The sequence below is a fragment of the Rhipicephalus microplus genome, chromosome 8 (genome assembly GCF_043290135.1).
Source record: "Rhipicephalus microplus isolate Deutch F79 chromosome 8, USDA_Rmic, whole genome shotgun sequence".
NCBI classification, from domain to species: domain Eukaryota; kingdom Metazoa; phylum Arthropoda; class Arachnida; order Ixodida; family Ixodidae; genus Rhipicephalus; species Rhipicephalus microplus.
The window spans coordinates 66,860,008-66,879,202 of NC_134707.1; positions in this window are offsets into that span (position 1 = coordinate 66,860,008).

The window sequence follows — 19,195 nt, forward strand, 5'->3', positions numbered from 1 at the left end:
GAGCACTATTTATGGTGCGCATGATTGATTGATTGATATGTGGGGTTTAACGTCCCAAAACCACTATATGATTATGATAGACGCCGTAGTGGAGGGCTCCGGAAATTTAGACCACCTGGGGTTCTTTAACGTGCACCTAAATCTGAGCACACGGGCCTACAACATTCCCGCCTCCATCGGAAATGCAGCCGCCGCAGCCGGGATTCGAACTCGCGCCCTGCGGGTCAGCAGCCGAGTACCTTAGCCACTAGACCACCGCGGCGGGGATGGTGCGCATGAAAAAAAAAATAGGCCTTTATACAACGACGAATTCATAATTTGCCTTCACGGACCTTCTGTTAGGCTGCACCACATACAGATTTTTGTGGCTTTCAAAAGAAATTTGAAAAAAAATAATAACCGTGTTTACTCTCGTCATGAGCGCACTCACTAAGTCACCCTCATTTCAGTCACCGAAATTTTGGATTTTTTTCTTCCACATATTAAACACACACCTTACGTTCATTCGCTGAAGTCCCACGGGCTCCCCCCCCCCTTGCCGCCTTCGCTCGCTGCCACGTGCCATTTTATTTTTGTTTCTATTTGTTCACGGAACGTCCCCTGTCTTTTTTAATTATCTCTTGTAACATATGTGGCATTATCTTGTTCCCGAGGTGCCACAGGTGCTTTGCTATGTAGATGCACCATTAAATTAGTATTTTTGATCAACTGTGCATTTCTGATGTTTACCTTGCAAGTACGTAAAACTGGCATGCTTCTTGATCTACGATACACATGTGGCTTGTCTCACTTTGAAGGAAAAGTTAGCATACAATGGTGTAAATGCTTAGAATTTGAAATATTGAGGCAGCAGCACACCGGAGATGATCATATGGTAAAGAAACAAGTGCTGCCTTATTACTGGCAAGTTGTCACTTATATGTACAAATAAATTTTGCGAGCTAAAAAAAGTACAAAAGCACAGCGAGGCCATGATGTGGTTCAACCTGTGGATTCGCTTCATTTATCACGCCATATGATGAAGCTTCCTTTGGTAAAACTGCTCAGATAAGAAAAAAGTTTGCTGTCCAATACAGCAACTATACAAAGTGTGCACGTGCATCTCACAGCGCCTTTTCGTCACTTCCGAAATGTGCCACCAACATGCCCGGGCACCAACCGAATCTATCGCATACAACTGCCATGTTGCCTCCTCGTGCTTGTTCCCGTTTAGTTTTGCCTCACGATGCAAGTTTGAGAAATTATGAGCTGCTAGTGAGGCAAGTTGATTTAGTAGTCCACGCAGAGGGAGCAGAGCTTAGGGTGTTTCTTCGCTGAAAGTTATAACCTGAAATTGAGAACGCACATTCCGATTTTCCTAAAAGTACCAGCGTATTTGGCTGGTGCAGATTAACAAAAGCTACTTGAAGAAACTTTGCAATATTTGCATCTTCAGGTGCAACTTCATTACGGGTAAGTGCCATAGCCAAGTATTTACCTGCAAACAGATATAGCTTACCAAGATACTGTACATACAAACTTGTCCGCAGTTAAAATCATGATGGCGAGGAAGGCGGTTAAAATCGTGATGGCGATCGCGGAGATTTGGTATTGCATTGAAACAAACTATAAAGAATGGGAAACAATATTAGTTCACTTTGAAGTATAGCCGATCGGTTCAAGTTGGGCGTAAGAATTTTTTTTTAATTAGTCAATTAATTCTATACACGGTCTCTATCATGTTCAGTGACTCCACTGTACATTAGCGTACAACAAAAGCAAAATACAAAGTGAAAAGTGTGTTAAAGCATACGCGAAAAATAAAGTGATGACTGGCATTACCGCGGCACACACCACGCAAAGTCGCTATCTGCCTTGTATAATATTTTCCTTGACTATTTCCACAAATTGCAATCAAAGAGGCTCAAGCTCAACATCAGCACTGTTTAAAACACTTGGGGGGGGGGGGCATTGCTACTTTGGTGGCGTAGGCCGTGACAATATATTCATAATATTATATCTCTTGTAAACTTGCCTAGCTCTGCACGACTAGTTTTCGATGGGAGCAGCTGCGCTTCGCACATCCACTCTTAAAATTGCGGCTCGAGAGATTTTGAGCTTTCACTTGTTTTTGGGCCAGGCAATTTGTAGTGAAAGCAAGATAATAGGCCCTCATAGGTTGTGGCGGGCAGCCGGTGTACGCCGTGGCTGGTATATGTGTTGCACATCTTGATTATCTGGTCTTGTATCGAGTGAACGAGCGAGGCCTTCCTAATCCAATGAGCTCGTTAAAGTAAGACAACAAAAAACCACAATGCTTCCACATCGTTCACAGCAACAAATGACGAGCCCCCAACAAACCGCACTGCAGCACGTGAACTGCCGTAGGTACCCAGGGAGTTACCCGGGCATGGCGGGAGAGGGCGACAACGGCAGAAGTGACATCACAAGAACACTACGTATAAAGGGGACATTTAAAGACTTTTATCCCATTTATAAACTTCGTGCACTGTTCTGTCACAATTTATAGCTCAGTATAGTTGTATTTTGAAAAGGGCACTAATTCATAAGCCCAATGGTTCAAGGATGGGTGCATTTAGGGGGCCCATTCTACGTTTTACTTATGCCCTTCAAGAACTTGCTTACAGGGCCAAAGTCCTGTTTCAGAAAGAACACGCTAGTGCGTGGCCAGCAGTCCGTCAAGCATTAGTGCTGGTGAGATTTGGAAATGCAGCGCATGAGCATCCTCATCTGCTACTTCTCTGCTCATGCTCTCGGGGCTTACTTGCGAGGCACGGTCCTTCGCACTTTTCATTTTCACACTGTAAATAAACTGATACCAACTCTGCCTTCCATTATTTATTAAACCAATATTTCATGGTCACGAGGACGAGCTTAAAATGTTTGCTACATCAGACCTGAACAGCATTTTGAGTCATCGAAACTTGCTAGTTGCAGCGAGCATTATGCGAAAAATATGATGTGCTTTACGGTGACAACTTGCAAAACACTGCAGCAACGATTAAAATCATGCATTTTTTGTGCTCACAGGAAATCCCTGAAGCAGGAGGCACTGGGCTAGATAAATTGCGCAGCTAAAATACGGATGCGCTTTCCAATGCTGTCATGCGTACAGGCGGAGAAATGGCAGACAAAACTGGGCGCACCCCGATTCTATGCGCATGCATCCCATTCACAAGCCTCGCTGCCAGTTAGCACCACATGGCTCACTGTCCATGAGCTCGCTTGTTTCCTGTAACAGTGGACCATACGGTACACCTATTTAAAAACGAGGATAGAATGTATATAATTCAGCATCTGATGAAGCCATGACGATGTGTTGCTGATGAAATCTGGAACTCTAGTTAGTACCCTTATTATTAACCAGCCGACCGACCAGCAAAAAGATTTGCGACTGAAATGATGGCATCTACACCTGCCCTTAAAGGGACACTGAACAAAGTTTTTGCCGCCGAGATTTTCAGCCAAAGCAAAAGATTGGGCCATGAAATTCATAGACAATAATAATTTCAAGCAGAAACTACGAAAACATACTGAATTTAATGAGCCTTTTACAAAATGCCGCGTCTAGCTCTTAGACACGGCGTTTTCTAAAAGGTCGCGACATTTATTTTTCAAGTTTTTTTTTGTTATTCAAGACAAATCTACGGTGCATTGTTCACAGAAAACAAAATTGCCTCGGTAAGATTTCTTTGCGAGCAGCTTACCAATTTTAAGGCAGGCGCGTTGATTCGTGAACTGAAGGATGCGAGTGATCGATCTTGCCTGCTAGTGGCTAGGCGACAAAGGCTTTACCTCATGTCCTGGTGTAGCTAAGTCACGCAAATGGAGCAGAAAATGTGCATTATCATTTATTTCACCTAAATATCACACGTATGTGACTTATTGCCGGTGACAGGTGATCAGGATGAAGTCGACAAGTTGCAAATCTGAACAAGAATTCACTCGAATGAAAAACCAACCTATACTCACGTGCACGGTGAAGTCGAATACGTCGTCCGTCAATGTTGTCGCTGATGCCCGAAGGAAAAGAGAAGAGGACAAGCGACGGGGTCGTCTCTTTCTATAAAGTCGGCGGAACTGCCAGAACGGCCAACACAAAAGGCATCGGGTTGACATTCCTCCATCTGGGCATCAGTCGCTCCACCCGGGCATGCAGCTGCTACTGGTTCTACTACTATCCTCTTCCCCGTGCCTCTTCCCGACATTGCAGTGTTGCTGCCATACTCGCGAACCTTTTTAAATTAAAGCACGCAATCATGTATTATCGTGCGCCATACTAAACTTAAAAACAGTGCGCCGGTACATGAGATCACGAAGCGCGGTCCACGCCATCACAAGAGCAATTAGAGAAATGAAACAAAGAAAACAAAAATGTATAAAATATTTTGTCTCAATACGATCCGCAATCCAGTTTCGTGCAGCGGCTTTTGGCTCTGTATGAACGGCCAAGCCAGTGCCAAGCCAAGCTTGCGTCCCTGATCAGCTGTTTGTTTCCATCGAGAATTCAACAGTGAACTGGCAATTTGTTTAGATGATATTGCTAAAGGGCTTGAAATTGAATATTTCTCTACGTACTACTGCTGTACTTTTCCTCTCTGTTTCCTGACCACAGTGATGAGATTGAGGAGGTTACAATTTAGAAAACAGCAAGTGCAGCTCAAGCATTGCTAGTATCGCTGTTTCGGTAATAAAATGTTACAAAGATTTTGCCCCGCGACCTGCTTGCCGTGTTCGAGCACCCAGTAGAAATTTACGGTGCCGCGTTTGAAAGAGTTGAATAAAATTGCAATACTACGAAAGAAAGGCTCTGAAGCAACATCGCATTTTATCAGGCCTACACCTCCCACACCTAGACGAGTAGAACTCGTCAATATTATCTTGCAAAGCTGTGCATAATATTTAAAACACATTCTTTAGCCCACGATGAATTGTTCTCTCGTGTGGCTTCTCCATTTGGTACTGTCATGTTAACTTACAAAGGCAACTTTCCATATTTAGTCTCTTTAGATGTTGCAAAAGCTTGACACGTGGTGTGTATGCCATACTGATAATTCTCCTCGTAACCTGGGTCCGCCTCTTTAAACAGCGTCGCATTTTATTGTTCGCAATTGTGTTTGTTTTATACTGTAAGCGAGCTGTGTGATTTCATCAATATTCACGAGTGTTCCCTGACTATACAAACACGTGCGTCTTATTTGGTGCGGTGCACGTTTGTATGTAGCAAAAAATGTCATTTCGTCAGCGTGCGTCTGCATACACTTGCATGCCCTGCAGTACGTGTACATAATTAATGCAGTAAGGACTGCAATGCATAGCCTTGCATGGGACATGTATTCCATGCACCCTCAGAGAAATGTTGTTTGTTATGAGCCTACTGTTTATCATTACATTTTTTTTTCGTTAAAGTTTCATCTCTATATAAAGCAGCTGTATACAGGCACGAGCTTCAGCAGCTTCCTCGTTGTTCCATTTTAAATAAAAACACCAAGCCAACCCGAATCAATGATCTGTTTGCTATCATTACTGTTATGTGTTCTACGATGTACACAAGGACAGTAGTATACAAAAAATAGGGAGGGAATTGAATGCCCTGCCTGCATGGCTGCGCCGTTTCACAAGATCAGGCGCTGCGCTGTGAAGCTTCGTACCGGCCTGCAGAAATTCAAGGGAGCGTACAATAGCGTGGTTCAAGAGGACTTGTGGGGAATACTAGACACACTGGGTGTAAAAGATGGAGTCACTAATCGTTTAAAGGAAATCTATAAAACTAACAAGGTAGTTAAAAAGTGGGAAAAACAGGTATCCAAGCCCACAGTGGTGAAACGTGGACTTAGGCAGGCGTGCCCACTCTCAGCCATCTTATTCATGATGTACCTACAAGGATTAGAGGCCAAATTAGAGGCAAGGGGACTTGGCTTCAACCTCTCTTTAGTCAAACAAGGAAAACTCGTTGATCAGGCACTACCAGCATTAATCTACGCAGATGATATAGTGCTAATGGCCGACAACAAGGAAGATTTGCAGAGGTTGATGGATATCTGCGGTAATGAGGGAGATAGGTTAGATTTTAGATTCAGTTAGGAAAAATCGGTAGTCATGATTTTTAATGATAACAACGGTAGTGAGCTTAGAATACAGGAAGTCACGCTAGAGATAACAGATAAATACAAATAACTGGGCGTATGGATAAGCAATGGGACCGAGTACCTGAGGGAACACGAAATATGCGTGACGACTAAAGATAACAGGAATGCAGCAGTGATGAAAAATAGGGCACTGTGGAATTACAATAGGTATAATGTTGTGAGAGGAATATGGAAAGGGGTCATGATTCCTGGGCTGACGTTCCGCAACGCGGTCTTGTGCATGAGGTCAGAAGTTCAAGCAAGATTAGAAATTAGGCAACATGAAATATGTAGGCTTGCTTTAGGAGCTCACGGGAATACACCAAACCAGGGAGTACAAGGTGATATGGGATGGACATCATTTGATGGCAGGGAAGCTAGCAGCAAGTTAAAATTTGAGAAGCGATTGAGAGAAATGGGGGAGGAGCGTTGGGCTATGAAGGTTTTCAGCTACTTGTACATGAAGAATGTCAATACAAAATGGAGGAAGCGAACCAGGAAATTGACTGGTAAATACTTAGAAAACAGCAGGTGGCCAAACCAGAAAGAACTATCGGTTAAAAAGGAACTGCAGGAAACGGAGACTGACATGTGGAGAATTGGCATGATTAAGAAGTCCGCACTAGAGATCTATCGAACTTTTAAGCAGGAAATTGCCAAAGAAAGAATCTATGATAATACTCAGGGTAGTTCTCTACTGTTTGAGGCCAGGACGGGAGTATTGCGAACCAAGACATATCGGGCCAAATATGAAGAGGTAGACACAATATGCAGTGCGTGCGAAGAGAAAGAAAAAACTGCCGAACACTTGACAATGCTCTGTAAAGGGCTTCACCTTATAGTTCAAGATGATGGCGCAGAGTTTTTCAAAGCACTGGTGTTTAGGGACAGGGAGGGCAAAATAGACTTTAAGTGGGTAGACTTAACTAGAAGGAGGTTATCTGATTGGTGGCTAAAGTCAAGGCACGATTGAAAATTAAACCCTTCACTTCAAAGTACCCGTCCAACTTTACTATTTAAAGGGGAAAAAATCTAGTGGTTATTTCACTAAGCATTACGGCTAGGTGACGTTAGCCGCCGCCTGATCTAAAGGGTACGGCCACATCCATCCATCTATCCAGCCAAGAATATGCTCTCTGGCTTGTTGCTTCAGGCATAGTCAGGTAGATTTTCTGGCCTCACCGTTGAATTGTTTGCTCGGGTTGTGGCTTTCAAACATTGCGGTTTTGGGCTTCGTATCATCTTGTTCCGTCATCATGTCCTCCAAGTGGAGGACATGTCGCAGTGTGAGGAGGGAGTACGACAAGGCGCTGATAGAATGAGCTATCAGTCTTACCAGGCCGGCGGTTGAGAGCGCACCGAGGCAGCTGACGCACACCAGCACTATCCGCTTCCTGTATAATACAGGCTAGGGAATTATAGAAACACAGAGCAGAAATCAACTCTTGTGCCTCTCTCATGCACTCACAAGGCGGAACCTGCTTCGAACACTGAGGACCGAGCTAAGCAACACCATGCGTGACGATAAATCATGGTCTCCTATTGCAATAATGATTAAGGCACGCATGCAACTTAAACCATTGTCACGCAAGATGAATTCACAACACCATCGAAGTGAACCCAAGGCACGTGCTGATTATTATGTACGGTACTAGCGCTAAATTCATGCAGACGTTTAGTTGGCGCTGCAGTATGCCTAGTTGAAGGAATGGCCACAGCTACTGCTGTGTTGGAGAACGGGCTCATTAACATCTTCATGTAGATTAAAACGGCTTACCCCGAAATGGCTGGGAGTGTCACGCTATCGCTAGCAGTGGCACATGCAGTTGCATATTTAACGATTACAGAAATGGAGTACCGATTTCCAAAGCACCTAACAATACTTCCGTCAAGGCGTAGCACCAAACACTTTATCGCACATTTCGGGAAACATTCCTTTTTCTTCCAATCTGGTGGCTAGGCATGACTACGCCCAAGAATAAGCGTGTTATTATGTATGTCGGAGGTATTTTCATGTGATCCCTGAAAAATTATTTCCTTAAACCCATGGAAAAAAAAGAAAATGGAATTCGCACCTGTCATCACATTGCACCCCATCACAGGAATGGGATCAGATTGGCTTGGCGCTCAATACTCCCTTACGCTTAATCAGAGCTCGGTCTGGCACCAGCTCCAGACAAAACCATTTATAATCTCCTGTCTGGCACATCTGTTTTACTCTGCTCTCTCTCAACCAGAGTGCACCATGTACCTGTGGTTCACCCCTGGTGGATCTTTTTCACTGTTTGTGAATTGCACACAAAGCCCTTACTGGTAGATCCTATTCCCAATTCTTCACTATTCTCACGGGAGGCCACTCTTTGGGCAGCTTACGTCACGAAATGTGCGTGTCATGATGTCAGTGCCATCTTTTTCAGAGTCGGCGCCGTCTTTTCTTTCTCTTTTGCTCCTTCCCTGTCCTGTGTTTCTGGTGTTGCGCTGCAAAAAAGTGAAGATGTTAAAGAACACCAGATGTTCAAAATTTGCTTCTCATTAATATATCGTGGTTTTGGGAATTAAAACCCCAGATATATTGAAAGAAGATGCATGAAAAGGGAAGGATGATATTGGAAACTGGCAAAAAAGGGATGACACACTTCTTAAGCTATGCTGCCATTGAGATTTTCAGCTGTTCACGCAATTCTCACACGTGGCTTTGATGCAGCTATGCACATATCACACAAGCATGCTGACTGTACAGTTAGTATAACTGCAACCTTCATGTACCCAGCCTTCATGTACCCTCTATGACATTTCAGAACATCTGAGTCAGTGTTAGCATCAAGTTATGTTCTTCATGCTGGGGAACCAGTGTGATGAGTTACCATTTCTACAGAATGAAGCCCTGTCCAGCTGGAACAAGCTGCAAGATATATAACTAAACGGCCCTTTTCAGGGCCAGTCAATCTCTGTCCGGCTTGGATGCACCAACTGATTCCCTTTATCATCAACCCTCAATAAAACTAGCAAATGTTTGTACATGTGCAAGCAGTGTCATTCAATATCTTAGGAAATGCTTGTGAAGCAATTTCAAGGAGAATCGTTTTTCTGATCTCATAGTGAGGCATTAGGAACACCTTAGTCACACCAAATGCCATTATTCAATGAGAGGAACAAGAGAAATATTTCACTGGGAACTATGAAGTGAACAAAAAAACAAATGTTTTCAGATACTGCGAGATCATTTCATAAAAAAGCTCAGAAGTTGCTATGTGTGGCCACATTTATTCTGTGCAAGCATCGTGTGGTTACAAAATTCTGTACCAAACATAGGTTCAGCTTTCTGGAATAGACCGCGCTGCACAAGCTAGCTCAGTGCATGCACTTCTGTACCCTGCCAGAGAATATTTTTACCACCAGTATGTTGTAACGTGAAGTGAAATGGTGATTGCATACTAGGGCGCGTCCTGCAGGACCCCAATAAAGTTGTTTCACTTGATCGGTTGGTGTGCTGTAAGCAGAACATTTCCAAGAAAAATCGTATAGTTTGGAAGAGGACTTAAGCAAGGAAAGGTGTAGATAAAAACACTGGATTCACTGGCATTATCCTCACCAAGTATAACATTGTTTTTCTGGTGAAGCTTTGTGTCTGAACAGCGAACAGGATAAGCTGGTAAAAACATGCAAAATGGGAAGTCTAGCACAGCAATCTGTGCAGTACTGCTCATTTCATGGAGCATTAATTTCACAGGCTTTGCTCATTGTTAGCGTTAAGCCTATATTATGTCCACTGCAGGGTGGAAGCCCAATCAATGTTCCCTGTCCTGTATGAGCCAATTTCATAATATGGCTGATAATTTCTCGATCTCATTGGAACTAATCACCTGCCACCCTCTGCTACATTTCATGTGTCCTAATATAAATAATTGACATTACTGACCTGTCATCCATCTTTTTTTCCTCATTCCCAACTAATGCATTCATTTTTGATAAACTCTGCTTTCTTCCCATGTCTTAATATTATGCTAGCCTTTTTTCATTTTTCTGAAACATTATCTTTGCTCAGAAGCTAGAAGTTATCAGAAAGAACATAACGACATTCTACCTCCTGAGCATATGGCATCATCAATACAAAAATGTAATAAAAGTGAGAAAACATCCTATCTATATAAGAGGCCCTAAAATACTGCAGGAGGCAACAAATAAACTGGTATTTGTATAAAGGCAGTGACAAAAACTTTGACTACTGTCACTTATTCTGATTCTTTGGACATCTTTTTTAGTACATCATAACACATAATTACACATTTACACAATTTACACAGAGGAATCGCCACCACGTGCATTGAGGCCACCCTTCAGAAGTCATGTGAGCACAAGGATGAGGTAAGCCTTAAAAACCAGATTAAAAGACTAAAGGATGCTGGATATCCCAACAGCACCATCACACCCGTGTGCTAAACCCTCCTGCAGAAAGTCAAGTTAAACAAAACAGGACCAAAATAAAAACAGAATGACCAAAGATCTTTGCATGCTATACCGTACGTACATAAGGTGTTTCACAATATAAAGAAAATAGCGAGCCGATATGATTTTATCTTGTTATTTTCCATCCCTTGCAAGTTTTCAAAAGTGTGTGTACTAAACAGCAACAGGAATAGCCATTATTTCACCATTCGTCACGAGAATAGGTATACTGAATGCCAATATAATGTTGTCTATGAGATACTATTGGCACGTAGAAACGTAAACATAAGACAAACTGGGCAATGCCCTAATGTTTGAGCAAGACAGCATGCTTAAAATGTTAAGAATGGCTATGGTAGTCACATGGCCATACACTGTAAAGAATGTAAGTGCAGTTCTATGTTTCATAAAACACTGTTTTTGAAAAAAGCAAGAACAAGAAATGAAAGGGAGACTGTGAAAGCATTTTTTTGTCAGGAAGGCCATGGATCAGTGCATCAGTATACCTTCACTCATCCATTCGGAGAGAAAGTATTCTTTTCTCAGTTAAGATTATATTATCATGGTCTCACATGTGTCGTTGTGCATGAGCATTGTTCTTGTACTCTGTAAAAAAGTGGGCGTAGTACCTTCAATAAAATTTAGTTGGCAGTCAGCGCTCTTTCCTGTCCTTTTTGTCTCTTCCTGAACTTCTCTCACTGTTACTAGAACACAACCACGATGAACCAACTTGCCCAGATTAAGCTATTGTTGACGAAAAGTCAGAGCGTGAAAATACTTCAGGGGCTCAGAACCTCCTCACTACCCGTCTAGTTACGGCCCTGGTCTATGTGTTCCGAGAGTGAAGCACTAGTGGAGCTATCTAACTACCTAACGGTGAGGAGGGTTTGTGTATAGTACTCGAGCTTGTTTCATGACATGGTGAGAGGTGGCAGGTTGTTGAAATAATATGTTGTGTGGGAGGTCAAGATTTTGATTGAGAACGCTGAGTATGAGCCAGTGACATTAGGCGTTCAAGACTTTTTGCGATATTCACTCTAGCATAGGACCTTGGTTGGTGGTTGACGTGTGCATTTGATCACATTGTAGTCTTCCATCATAATTTTTTTGCCACTTGGCGTCGACGCTCTTGAGTTGTACCAAAGTAATTAAGCATCCAGGCACAAGTATCTTCTGTCAGTGTTTCAATGAAGAGCTGAATATGAGTAATAGCTTCCATCCATACTTCTGGCATTGGTGTATGCACATTTCTTTTGAAGTTCTCTTGTAAAAAAGGCATTAAAGGTATGTTTTTGTGACTTCTTAGTGTTGGCCAGAACTGCTGGTGTGTCCGAACGGCTCTTCGATTGGTTGTGGTGTTGTCTTGTTCAGGGCCACAGAGCTTTCAGTCTTTTTTTATATTTGCCTTCACAGGAATGCTCTTTGCATGCTTCTTCAGTACATTGTATTATTCCTAAAGCATTGGCTTCCAGATTTTGATTGTGGTGCTTTAATCTAGTGTTCAACTTCACGCTAGCTTCATTTGCACGCAAAGCAAGAACTCAGGAGTATGGTAACTTTTGCTATGGGTTTTCCCTTCTTCAGTCTACTGTATTTTTGCCTGTGTTGTCTAAGCGCTGACAGCCTCGTGCGACAGCTTTTTTTTGTGCACTTATTGTGTGCCAATAACTTATTTGCCTCCTCAGCTAAAGACTTTTTGTATTATAAGAGAAAGCTCTGTCTGTATTGCTTTTGTCATTTGCTGATGGTGTATCTTCAGTATCTTTTCTCAGTGTACACTATACTTGAATGGAAGAGCAGCATGACTACCTTCAGCTGTTAGCAGGCTTTTAGCTGCTGTAATACTGATTGATGCTCCTTTCTAGGGCGTTCTATTTTGGATGGTTGGCATGTCATTGCTTCTTTTAAATTTTAAAACTGCAGGTGCACCTTTTTCTGGTTACACCTGGTATATTTTTCCATATATATATATATATATATATATATATATATATATATATAATATATATTGCTAACTTGAGAAACAAGGCCTCTTTACGTTAGGTGCGCATCAGGTGGGAAGAGTACTTCTATTACTTGCCAAGATTGTGGCCCCTTATGGTGGGAATCATAATGCACTGTTGATGTGTCAAATTCACATAGCATAATTCCAAGGCACTCGATCAATATCCAAGGAAGAAAATTATGTTCTTTTGCGTGAGTTTCAGCAACTCATAGTAATTTGTATGTAAATGAATACTTCATCATTCTTGGCTGTCATGTTTTATGGAAGCACATGTGCTTCGTTAATAACAAAAAAACACGCACGCTCACGCCACTGCAGTGGCGTGAGCGTGCGTGTTTTTTTTGTTATTAATGATTTGCCCTATGCGTTCACGTTTCTTCTTTTTTTGTGTGTCACACTTCTCGTATCGCGCAGCCTACCGTTTTGGGCACACGTAAAAAAAAGTACATAAAAAAGATGCGTTCCACGCCGAAATTCGCGTTCGCAACGAGCTGGGCACCGACAGGGTGCCCTACGACGCCCACACACTCCGCAACACCTTACCAACCGTTCGCTGCGAAGTTGTTGGGAATTCGTGTGGTCGTTGCATGAATATAGCGCGTGCGTGCGTGCGCACGCGCGTCTGTGTGTTAGATCACGGCAACTGCATATGTTGTATGATTCAGTCACCATAACGCAACTGACGACCCCCGCTCTTCCCACACGTCAAGCAGCGGCAAGTGCCGTTAACCGTACTGTGCTGTGAACGCAAAACAGATTCGAATAGGTCGCGTAAATAGCTAGCCCGACACATGATACGATAAGATTGGCGTCAGATATTCGACGTCTACATGCACGCGTAAGACAGCGGTATCCGCAGCAGCTTCGTCATACGTACGGATAGCACCGCATCGGACGTCACGTCTGACAGAGAAACTTGATCGGTAATTTTTTCTCACTTAAAAAGTCTACCTTGCACAACATCAACCAACGATTATGCATTTCAACAAGCTGTGCATGGTTTAATGATTGATTGATTGATATGTGGGGTTTAACGTCCCAAAACCACCATATGATTATGAGAGACGCCGTAGTGGAGGGCTCCGGAAATTTCGACCACCTGGGGTTCTTTAACGTGCACCCAAATCTGAGCACACGGGCCTACAACATTTCCGCCTCCATCGGAAATGCAGCCGCCGCAGCCGGGATTCGAACCCGCGACCTGCGGGTCAGCAGCCGAGTACCTTAGCCACTAGACCGCCGCGGCGGGGCATGGTTTAATGACGAAAAGATAGTTCTAATATTGTGCCCGGCACATATATTACTCTCTCTCTAACTTGAAAAATCGGCGCGTGAATTGGGGCCAGAACAGCGCCAAAAAGCAGCACACGCAGAAATTGGCTCATATTCTAATATTATGACATCCTGATGTTGACTTTTCAGCTGACGCCAGCAATAACGTTCAAACGGCGGGCCAATAATGCCGGTCTTATTGGATGGCTCCGCCCATATTGGCTGCTACTTGTACAACCTGGCCCGATGTGTCCGTTCTAATAGGCCGTCACAGCCTATATGGGCGGAAAGTTCTGAAAGCTGGCCCAATATAACCAATCTAATAGACTGGCACAGCCATCATTGGCGGAATGTTGTTAATTCTGGTCCAACATAGCCGTTCTATTCGGCTGGCAGAACCAATATTGGGGGTACGTTGTCAACGCTGGTCCAACGTCGCCGTTCTATTTGGCTGGCATAGCCAATCTTGGCGGTACGTTGTGAAAACTGGGCCTTTCATAAGCCAGGCAATGCCGATCTATCCCCAATATTGGGCCAACCTTCTGTGCTGCCTGGGACGTTGCTGGCATCAGTGTGGATCATGGTTGGAGCGTCCTCGTCAAAGTGAGCAAGCACAGGGGGTGTCTGCAGGCGCTGTCGTAGACCGTCAAATGCTGCTTGTTCCTCTTCGCCCCATAAAAATGGAACATCGTCTCTCGTTATGCGTGTTAAGGGCGACGCTATGTGCGAGAAATTGGCAATAAATCTGCGGTAGTAGGCGCAAAGGCCAAGAAAACGTCTTACGGCCTTCTTTTCTGTTGGCACCGGAAATTTTCGGACGGCGTCGATCTTGTCGGGGTCCGGACGAACACCTTCATGGCTCACCACATGTCCTAAGAATCGGAGTTCCTTGAAACCGAAATGACATTTCTCAGGTTTCAGCGATAAGCCAGCGGACCGTATTGCTCGAAATACTAATAGCAGCCGTCTTAGATGTTCCTCGAATGCTGGTGAGAAAACAATGACGTCGTCGAGGTATACCAGACACGTCTGCCACTTAAGGCCTGATAGAACGGTATCCATCAGTCTCTGAAATGTTGCTGGGGCTGAGCACAATCCGAAGAGCAAGACTTTAAACTCGTAAAGCCCGTCAGGCGTAACAAAAGCAGTCTTTTCTCTGTCCCGCTCATCGACCTCGATTTGCCAATAACCCCTTTTCAGGTCCATTGACGAGAAGAAGCGTGCATGCCTCAGCCTGTCAAGTGAATCGTCAATACGCGGTAGTGGATATACGTCTTTCTTTGTCACGCGGTTCAGCTTGCGGTAGTCCACACAGAAGCGTAAGCTGCCGTCTTTCTTCTTAACTAGCACTACCGGTGATGCCCAAGGGCTTTCTGACGGCTGAATGATGTCATCATTGAGCATTTTCTGGACTTGTTCTTGGATTGCTTCGCGTTCTTTCGGTGCCACGCGGTATGGGTTTTGTCTAATTCGTCTTGCCGTCTCTTCCGTTATAATTCGGTGCTTTGTCAGTGGCGTTTGATTTACCCTCGAGGTCGACGAAAAACAATCTTCAAACTGGCCGAGAATATCTAGAAGACTCTGCCTCTGCGCTGGCGATAAATCTGTGCTCACGTCGACAGGCAGTGGTGTTGAAGCGACCGGTGTCTCTGCCTGTTGTACTGCGAAGCACTCGCGGAATTCTACAATTTCTTCGAAGTATGCAACTGTGGTACCCTCTGCAATGTGTCGACGCTCGTTGCTGAAGTTTGTCAACAGGACCTCTGCTTGCCCAGACACTACACTGACGAGACTTCTGGCAATAGCGATTCCTCGAGAGAGTAAAAGCGTCGATATTTGTTCCGCGACACCTTCTCCACTATGCTGCGTGTTACACGTGACAGAGACGAGGCGGCATGACAACGGTGGCATGGTCACGTCGTTAATCACGCGCATGGGCTTGCGCTGCAGCACTGCGCTATGGTCCGCTGAGAAGGTCAGTACACCGTCCGGTATATTTATAATGGCACCGTACTCCCGCAGGAAATCCATACCCAAGATGGCCTGTTTACAACACTCAGCAAGAATAACGAAGGTTGCCACGAATGATGAATCCCCAATCTTGATTCGTGTGGTGCACTTTCCGGTAGGTGTCAGCAGCTGGCCTCCGGCTCCTCTAATTTGCGGCCCCGTTCATTCCATTTTTACCTTCTTGAGTTGGTCGGCCAGATTCGCACTCATTATTGAAAAGTCCGCACCAGTGTCGACCAGTGCGGTCACGTCGTGACCGTCAATTGAAAGTGTAATGTCGGCGGTGACAATCTCGTCTTTCGTCGGTTCATTCGAAATGTGCGGCACTTCATGCGGCGGTAATGGGGGATTTTCAAATCTTCGGCAATTCGCAACCTTCCCCCCTAAGGTCGCTGCTTTTAATTTCCCCGGCGTGGACTGGGAGACCTTCCTCTCGCCATGTCCGTGGTGCTACCCCTATTAGATCGGGGAAAATGACCTGGGGAGGGCGAGCGTGACCGGAACCCAGGAGAAACGTCTCGCGGGATCGTCGCACTCGTTTCAACGTTGCGTCTTCCGTCAAAATAGCGCCGAGGGGTAGTGGACGGAAATCCTTGAGACCCGGCAACGCGATGAGGACAATACCGCACGATGTGGCCTGCTTCCCCACAATGGAAGCACAGGGGCCTGTAGTCAGGGGTACGCCATATGTCGGTTTTGCAGAGGGGGGTCGCATCGGCGTCGACGTTTCTCTGTAGTACCAAGGCACTGTCGGCGGCTGTTGCTGGTGGTACTGTTGAGGTGGCGGCACGTTAGATCTAGGCTGTCGACGGAGAATATCAGCATATGTTGGCCTAACTATTTCAGTGTTCGGCTCGGGAAGTGAAAGCGCTTGCCTTATTTCTTGGCGAACAACTTCTGTGACCGACGCAATCGCGCAGTCATTCGGTGTGGCAGCGAGCTTCTTCACCTCTTCTTGTACAATTTCGCGTATCAGGTCACGCAAAGAACGCTCGTCAGGTGTCACGGTGGTCACGGCGGTTGCGCTGATTTGTCCGCTGTTGTTTGGACGGTCGTACTGGCGGTACCGTAGCTGTAGTGCGCGTTCTATGGCGGTCGCCTCCTTCGAAAATTCGTCGACGCTTGAAGGTGGGTTCCGTACGAGACCAGCAAACAGCTGCTCTTTAACACCACGCATGAGGTGGCTGATCTTTCTGTTCTCGGACATATCGGGATCGGCTCGATGAAAGAGACGAGCCATGTCCTCAACAAACATTGCAACAGACTCGTTGGGCTTTTGTATCCGTGATTCAAGGAGTCGTTGTGCCTGCTCCCGCCTTTCGGTGTTTGCGAAGGTGTCCAGGAACTTCCGCCGGAACTCGTCCCACGTTGACCACACGCGATTCGTGAACCACGTGCGAGCCCCGTCTTGAAGAGGGAAATACACGTACCCCAACTTCTGTGCGGCGTTCCACCCGTTAACGTTGGCTGTGCGCTCGAACTCCTCAAGCCAGTCATCTGCGTCCTCATATGTGTTGCCATGAAAGTCCACAGGAGTTTTAGGGGTGAAAACAGTCACCTGTGTCGTGCTTGGGCTCGTCATGGTGGGGCAACTGCTTCCCGGCGCGGTCATGTTTTCCGTCCAAGGACCGAACTCTGGGCTCAGGCCTAACAGGCGGCGGCTGGCGCGGTGAACGGGTGTTTCGACGAGCGGAAGTCTTTGTGGACTAGATCCCGGGCTGTTGGAAGGTGTCCTGGACATGTACCCAGCACCTCCACCAGTGTCACGACGCAGACACAGCAGGAGTTCGCTATAGAAGAGCTCACTTTAATTAAAAATGAAAGGCGCTCGGAAAGAGGACCGGGCAAGAGCTTCGTCTTCTTCTCTGGCTGTGCGAGCTCCCCTCTGCAGGTTGAATGTGGCAATATGAAGTGCTGCTTCTGAAATAAAAATTAGTTGCGAGTGTAGCGAGTGTCGTGTTTTCTTGTCCTCTTCGTCCCCGTGAATTTGCGCTACTACACCATATGGTAAAATGAAGTCCATCTGAAGCTGCTTTGACGAAAGAGATGGATGTCAGGCATCACAGCTTGCCAGCGCACACAGTCTTCAACATGGTGTGTGCCGACGGCTGCACAATAAGTATGTAAAATAGTAAGTCACACGTGACAGAGGATGGTTACAAACGTATATGAGAAATACTTGCAAGGTGAAGTGAAAACATATGTGAGATATGGCATGCTAATAATTTCACCATTATGTCACATATCGTCAAAGACTCATTTTGATCCCTGTAGCGCAACAGCTAAGGAGCGGCAGCGGCAGCCACAACTCCGCGAACCTGCGTGCCGCTAACAATTCGGCGATTCCCAAGCGAGCAACGTCGTTCAGATCGAGCAAGTGAACGCGAGAGCAAACACGGCGTTGCACGCGGAGTTTCTGCCACCAGCAATCTTCGAAAAGGAAAGCGAGCGTACGCTTCGTCGCCGCCAAGAACAGCGCCGTGCTGGTTTGGAGCTATTGCCGAAAAAATCGACGGTAATTCGGCCCTTTTCCACAAACTCCAGCGAGTGCAGCGCGCAAACGCGAGTCCGACGCTGCGGCCAGCGGACGGAGCAGAGCTGCATGCGACCGACTGTAATGGCGACCGATTTTAAGTGAGTTACGACGCTAGCAAAAGCCCCGCCAGCTCGTGCTTGTGCACTTACAGCGCGCGACATACTACAACCAAGCTCTTTACGAGAACCAGCAACGTGTTTTCGACGATTGCCAACACAGCGACAAGCTCTCAGCCCAATACCGTCAGCCCGGAGCTCATCGCAACGGCGAAGAGAGGCGAGCACTAGATGAGCGAGCGTACGGGAGGCCGATGGTAATGGCGGCCAATATACAGGCAGTCGCAAAGCACAGGCGCACAGCAGACGCCGAAGCTGTCTTTCGCGATGCATTTCGTGCGTGCGATATAAAACACGACCGAACCCGTTGCCGGCAAGCGCGATCCATATGGCACACGCGACAAGTAGAGTAGAATAAAGAATGATAACCTACTTGCCTTACCCCCGTATTCAGAAACGCTCCTCAACTCGGAATGCCATCCTTCACTCGAGTGACCTAAACACTGCGCCGCTGCTCGACTGAAATTGACGCTGCGCTTCTCAAGAATCACTGCAGAATATTGCCGATTTTCAGTGACATGGTCGGCCAAGAGACGGAGCTCCCATCGACTTTTTCGAGTCGAGGAGAGCACTTGAGTGAAGGAGCGTTTGTGAATACGGGGGTCAGACTCCAGCGCTGTTTTCTGCCATGAGTCGAACTGAATTATATAACCGATAGGCCTGTCGACTTCTCGGCCGCCAT